Source organism: Gracilinanus agilis, chromosome 6, assembly GCF_016433145.1.
Source record: "Gracilinanus agilis isolate LMUSP501 chromosome 6, AgileGrace, whole genome shotgun sequence".
NCBI lineage: Eukaryota > Metazoa > Chordata > Mammalia > Didelphimorphia > Didelphidae > Gracilinanus > Gracilinanus agilis.
The window spans coordinates 9,071,630-9,079,319 of NC_058135.1; the positions used below are offsets into that span (position 1 = coordinate 9,071,630).

General features: G+C 36.4%; 1 pseudogene; it reads left to right on the forward strand.

Moving 5' to 3' along the window:
* The first annotated feature begins 971 nt into the window (after positions 1–971).
* On the forward strand, positions 972–4,653 carry LOC123251796 (annotated as a pseudogene).
* Positions 4,654–7,690: the final 3,037 nt, after the last annotated feature.

Here is a 7,690-nt window from a genome sequence, read left to right on the forward strand (position 1 = left end):
TGGCAGAAATCATCTGGGAGATGAACAATGAAGAGAGAAGAATAAGAATCCCTCTTCAATAATCACCTTTTCTCCCCTCAAAATATGAGATTAAATTCTCAGCTGAGAGGATAGGGGTAAAGAGAAGTCATGGAAAATTTGAGGAAGAATAAAAAGGTTGGATATTGAATCAATTCAGAAGTATAAAATGACTGTCTCACTGCAGTAAGGACCAAAGTTAAAATTATATAATATAAATTCATAGTGGACCCAGGTAGTATGGCTTTTTTATTTTCTCCAGTTTCATTTGGCATCCTCTGTGTAGGTGTCAAGGTGGCAGACAGTGGAAGATAATTTAAATCTGAATTTTGTCAGAGCAAGATCAGTGATATGATATGGGGGTAAGAGACTCAAAAGGACAGTGTATACCAAATGGTCAAGATCTTGAAGGGAAGAGAATGTAACCAATGTAGAGATCACAGCTTGGGAAAGAATTGAAGGTATAGAGAATTGAAGTTCACAATGTGGACAAAGAAGAAGGTTTGGGATTATAAGGTAGAAAGAGTAAAATGAAAACATCAGAAAAAGAGAACTTATTTTATAGAATTTATGGGTGATAGCAAGATCAAGGATATGATCTTTGAATGTGACTAAGATGAGGTAGAAAAGTAAGTCGTGAGAAATGAGTAATTTGATGAAGTAGGAGGTTAACGACTGTTTAAAGGAATATTAATATATATGTTGAGGTTCCCTAGTAGAAGAAATGAGGAGAAAGGCTGGGAGACAGGCATTGAACTCATTGAGCAAAGAAGAATGTCCTTGAAATATATAGACAATAGTTAAACAGTATTTTGCTGGGTGGTGTATATGGATTGAGTGAATTTCAGAAGAGGAGAGGTGACGGAGTAATGATGGTAGAGGAAGAATCTAGAAGTCTCACTGGGGAAAAAGGAATATTATAATTTTCTTACCTTATCCAATAAGTTGGGGAAATGAAGGAATGTGCAGCTGGTGCTGGAAAGGGAGGCTCGGAAACTATGTCACCAGAAGTGATCCAGGTCTCAGTGAGTACAAAAAGGCAGAGGGGGTGAAATTGGGGAATGGGATGAGTAGAAGAAGATAGAGGTGGACCAATACTAGGAAAATTTTGTCTTGATATCAATAAACATCAAAATCTCTCTCTCTCTTTTTTTTGCAATAGGTTTGCCACCAAAGCACACATCACTAAACTTCTCAAAAAATGGGCAAGAAAAAAGATTCACATTAACATTGTCATTTGATATGTCTATAAACTCTGGCAAGTCCACCACTATTAGTCTCCTCATCTACAAGTATGGTGGAATTAGTAAGAGGATCATTGAGAAGTTTGAGAAAGAGGCTGCTAAGATGGGGAAAAGGCTGCTTCAAATATGCCTATGTCTTGGATAAACTGAAGGCTGAATATGAGTGTGGTATCACTATTGATGTCTCCCTATTGAAATTTGAATCCAGAATGTATTGTGTCACCATTATTGATGTTCCATAACATAGGAATTTTATGTAGTATGTAATTACAGGCAGAGCTCAGGCTGAAGGTGCTATCCTGATTGTTGATGCTGGTGTTGGTGAATCTGAAGCTGGTATCTCAAAGAATGAGCAGTGTGAGTGTGCCCTTCTGGCCTACATACTAAGTATTAAACAACCAAAGGTTGGTGTCAACAAAATGGATTCCATCCAACCTTCCTAAAGTCAGAAAGGATATTAGGAAACTGTCAAGGAGGCCTGTAGCCCCCAGTAGTAAGAATAGGCCCCAGTAAAATCACAGTCATAACCTAGAAGTAGTCAGACATGTAGCTTACCCTCCCCAGCATGAGAACTTATTCCACTTCCATCCCAAATACTAAATCTCCTTCCAGGAAATCACTGGTGCAAGAATTCTATGAGAAACTTAACCAGATGGTTATTCATTGACATACTGAATTATTACCTATAGAAAACTCTGTTTAGAGCCACTGGGGTAATCTAAATCCATTGTATTTATCTTGTAAATAATTACTAACCATTGTCCCTGCAAAATGATTACCTAATCCCTTAGCCTACATCATTTCCCCTATAAAGTGTGTACCCCAACTCAGTAAACTGTGTCACTGCTCAGCAAGAGATTTTCTGCATGTCTCTCTGTTGGCTTGACCCTCCTATAATTGCAGAGTCATTTTTCTCATCCCAGTTCAAGGACCCACAAGCTACTTGTGGAGCAGACCTCCAAAAGTAACTATATTAAGAAGACTGGCTACAATCCTGACATGTAGCTTCTGTGATAATTTCAGGTTGGAATGGTGACGACATGCTAGAGTCAAGATCTAATGTGCCTTTCTTCAGGGGATGGAAAGTCACTCATAAGGATGGCACCAAATAAAGCTTTGGATTGCAGCCTGCCACCAATTCATCCAGTTCCTCTGTCTACCATTCCAAGATGTCTATAGAATTGGTGGCATTGGCACTGTACCTGTTGGCTGTGTGAAGACTGCTTTTCTAAAACTGGGCATGGTGGTTACCTTTGTGCTAGTCAATATTACAACTGAAGTAAATACAACAATATTACAACTGAAGTAAAGTCATATTGAAAAGCACTATGAAGCTTTGAGGGAGACTCTGCTTGGGGATAATATTGGTTTCACTATAAAAAATGTTTTGTCAAAGATGCCCACGTGGCATAGCAGTATCAGATCTTAAATTGTACTATAAAGCAATAATCATCAAAACAATCTAGTCCTCACTAAGAAATAGAATGGTGGATCAATGGACTAGATAGGAGTAAATGATTTTAGCAATCTGTGTGATAAACACAAAGATCATGGTTTTGGGAAGAAAAACCCACTATTTGACAAAAACTGCTGGTAAATTAGTATGCAAAAATTAGGTATAGATCAGTGTCTCATACCCTATACCAAAATAAGGTCAAAATGGGTATATGATTTAGAAATAATTGGTGATATTATAAATAAATTGGGGGAACATAGTTTACCTATCAAATCTATGGAGAAGGGAAAGATTTATGACCAAATGAGATAGAGATCATTACAAGATGTAAAATGAATAATTTTAATTATATTAAATTTAAAAGTTTTTGTACAAACAAAACCAATGTAGCCAAGATTAGAAGGGAAACAACAAACTGGAAAAACATTTATAACAAATTTCTCTGATAAAGGTCTCATTTCTCAAATATATAAAGAACTAAGTCAAATGTATAAGAATACAATCATTCTTCAATCGACAAATGGTCAAAGGATTTGAATAGGGAGTTTCCAGAAGAAGAAATCAAAGCTATCAATAATCATATGAAAAATGTTCTAAATCCCTTTTGATTAGAGAAATGCAAACAAAGCAATTCTGAGATACTACCTCACATCTTTGAGATTGGTCAATATGACAATATAGGAAAATAATAAATGCTTGAGGGAATGTGGCAAAATTGGGACACTAATACATTGCTGGTGGAGTTGTGAACTGAAACAACCATTCTGGAAGGCAATTTGGAACTATGTCCAAAGGGTTTTAAAAGACCATATGCCATTTGATCCAGCAATACCACTACTGGGTTTGTACCTCAAAGGGATTTTAAAAAAATGTTTGTACAAAAATATTTGTAGCAGCTCTTTTTGTGGTGGCAAAGAATTGGAAATGAAAGAATGTCCTTCAATTGGTGAATGGCTAAACAAATTGTGGCATGTGATGGTGATGGAATACTATTGTGCTATAAGGAATGATCAATAGAATGATTTCAGAATGAACTGGAAAGACATTCATAAACTGATGCAGAGTGAAATAAGCAGTACCAAGAGAATATTATACAGTGACAGTAATATGGTGGAATAATCAAATGTGATAGACTTTGCTACTAACAGCAATACAATGATCCAGGAGAATTATGAAAGATTTATGACAAAGAATGCTATCCACCTCCAGAGAAAGAACTGTTGGAGTAAGAATGCAAATCAAAGCATGTGATTTATTGTTTGTTTATTTGGGTTTATATTTTGGGATTTTGGTTTTATAAAATTATTCACAATAATGTAAATGATAATACATGTATAACCCAGATTGAATTGCTTACTAGCTCTGGTAGGGGGGGGAGGAATGGAAGAGGGGAGATAATTTGTATTATGTAACTTTGGAAAACTTACATGGAAATTTATTACGTGTAATTGGTGAAAAAAATTAAAAAATTAAATGCAGCTTAAAGTTAAAAAAAAAAAAAGATGCCTGCCATGGTAATGTGGCTACTGATAGCAAGAATGACCCACCCATCTATGGAATCAGCTGGCTTTATTGTACAAGTCATTATCCTGAAATATCCAGGCCAAATCAGTTCTGGCTATGTACCTGGGTGGATCGTCTCACAGCTCACATTGCTTCAAGTTTGCTGAACTGAAGAAGATTGATTATTGTTCTGGTAAGGAGCTGGAAGATGGCCCTAATTTCCTGAAATCTAGTGATGTTGTCATTACTGACATGGTTCCAAGCAAGCTGCTCTGTGTAGAAAGCTCCTCTGATTATTCTCCTCTGGGTCATTTTGCTGTTCATGATGTGAGGCAAGCCGTTATAGTTAGTGTCATCAAAGCAGTTGACAAAAAAGCTGCTAGAGCTGGCAAGGTCATAAAACCTTCCCTGAAGACCCAGAAAACTAAATGAATGCTCTGTATAAAACCTGCCACCTTCGTCTTATCCAGTGGTGGAGGAACAATCTCAGAACTGTTTGTCTCAATTAGCCGTTTAGGTTTGATAGTAAAAGACTGGTTAATGATTACACTACATGAAAAAAAACTTCAGGAGAAAAGGAATGTGTTTATGAACCATTTATTTTCTGGCACTTTTAAGTCATGAGTTTTTAAATATGTCATCTTTTTTCATTTATTTTTGGAATTTGAAATTTTTATTCATGAAACCCAGAGCTTTTTTAAAAATAGAAAAAAATGTTCCTTTGGTACTATTGTCCTTAAGGCCATTTTTGGTGGGAAGGGGGGTGAATAAGGACAAAGGAGTTGTGGCCAGGCACTGTGGGATTGGAGTGGGGAGAGAAGATACCAAAGTGTATGGTATCCATACTTGGCAACCTTGGGAGTTGTATGAAAGATGGGGGGGGAGGTTCATTTGGAGCCCCTCCTCCTGGCAATCAGAACTTTGTCTTCCCAGAGGTCCAGGCCTCCTGGTCTTCAGCCCTGCCTTACTCTCCAACTTCCCCAAGCAATTACTCAACCCTGAGGCCAGCTTCTTCAACCCATTAGAAGCCAATTCAAAAGAAAATACAGAGAGTGTGTGGAGTCCAAGCTTAGAAGAGACACAAAAAGCCAACTGGTGATGGAAGCAGCAGCCCAAGAGTGCTGGTATGGACCTTAGGCCTCTCTAGGTTAGAGGGTAGAAAGGAGGAGGCCAATGACTGAGCCTTGACAGAGAGGAAGGATTCCATGACAGTAGCTCTGCTTATGGGAAGATGGAGTATGGGAACCAGGGTTGCATCAACTCATTAGTAATGAGAAATGCATTCATGTTCTAACATCATCAGCCACTGGAGTCAGGACAGAAGTCCTGAAGAGATGATGCTTTTCCATATCACTAGGAAGCTTCACCCCAGATTCCCAAGACCTGAAATCTTTGGAGTTCTCCAGAAAACAAGTATTTGAAAGGAAGGGTTCAGGTCCTAGCTTGGCGATTTGGGATCCTATCCCCAAAGAGCCATATGACTCCTTGATGATTTCTAAGATTTGGTCTAGATCAGGAATTTTTAGCCCACATTCTATGAACTTGTTTTTTGTTGTTTTACTATTTTGGTGATATACTTCAGTATAATTATTTTCCCTTGTAATCACACGTGTTTTATTTTAAGCATTTAAAAACGTTATTCTAAGAAGAGGCCTTTTACTTTTGCCAGACTGCAAAAAGTTCAGAATACAAAATGTTTAAAAGTCCTTAAACTAGAGCAATACAAAAATGGAGTGGGCTGCTTCCAGAATTCTCTCTCACTAGACATTTTTAAGTAAAGGGTTGGCTGCTCTTCGGGTATGCTGCTGAGGGTCCACTTTGTACTGGGCTGGATGAATTGGACAGAATCCATGGGATTCTATGAAAAACTCCTTCAGGATTTTGCTTTAGACTTTTTTGATTTGTTACATAGACAATTGCTATGAGTGGTGGTAATGGTGGTACTTTGTGAAACCCAAAACATATAAGGGCTTGAAACTATCCATTTGGGACCAGAAAAGCAAATGCAATGATTTAGGGAAGTCTGTTCTCTAGGATCAGGTATAAATTAAGTAACCCTGGACATGTCATGTAAGGCCCTTTCATTGTCAGATGGAGAGTTTAACATACTTCCCCTGGAATAATGTGCAAATAAATGGGAAGACAAGTCAGAACATCACAAACTCTGAAAAAGAGTTGTGATCCAATAACTTAGATTGGGATCCAATTTATTGTAAAGTTATTTATTTCAGCATTTCTTTTTAAAATGAGTTCTCTTGATGTCTTTTGTATTTATGTCATATTCAATTTGTTTCCTCCAGACTGATCCCTTCATTGTGATAAAGAAAAATAAATAAGCAAAAGCATATGATTTAGACAAAATGATCTCCAAAATATCTATCAATTCTCAATCTACAAACATATGATTGATTCAAAAATCATATCTGTTCCAGACTTTTTATGCCTTTATATTTCAAATGCAAAAGTGACTAGAAAATAATTACAGATATTTTCTTTTGGAAAGTGCTGGTGGCCCATATCTCCTCAAGTTTGGTATACCACTGAGTACCATCAGAGGTTGACCAGTTCTTAGTTATAATGGCGTTTGTGTTAGCATGGAGAATGCATTCCTTTCACTAGGCTTCCCCAAGTATCACTCTATCTCCATCAGGATATTAGCAGGAAAGAAATTTCTTTGTTTTTTCTGAAAAGGGATTGAAGCTAAAAAAAAACCTGTATCCTTTAAAACATAGACATACTCTGATACTTTCATGTAATTATATGTACCCATCAATATGGGTGGGGTACATCCTTCAATAATGTAGATTGTAGCCCACTTATGTTTTCTCGTTTATTATTTTAGTCCACGTATTTCTTACTTTTACTTTTTCATTCAGACATGATTTAATTAATTTGGGAAAACTCCCACTAAAAATGGAAATTAGAGACTGTTCTGTAACTTATATTCAAAGATAAGTACTTGGGGTACTTCGAGATAAAATTATTTTCCCAGAGTTACCCAAAGGAGTAGTCATCAGGGTGGAAAATGAGATCTGGTCCTCTCATCACCTCATCTTTTATGATTAAAATTGAAAAATTTTCTGGCAATTTTGTATGTGACAAGTATAATTTTTAAGATTGTCAGTTTTCACAGGATATGATTCTACCTTGTATTTACATCCAACATCTAGAATTTGGATTTCTAGACCACAGATATATTTGGAGGTATCATTTTTATCTAGGGAAAAATTTGGCAAACATAATGTTGGAAATAAAAGTGAATCTATTTTCTATATTTTGGTTTTCTTTTAAAAATTATTTCATTAAATATAGCTCAATTATATTTTTTAAAAATTAGTATTCCTTTAAGTTGCGAATTCCAAACACTTTCATTCCCTCCACCCTCCCTTTTACTTCCTGAGAAGGAAAACAGTATGATATTGATTATACATATGATGACATGCAAACACATTTCCATATTAGAAATATG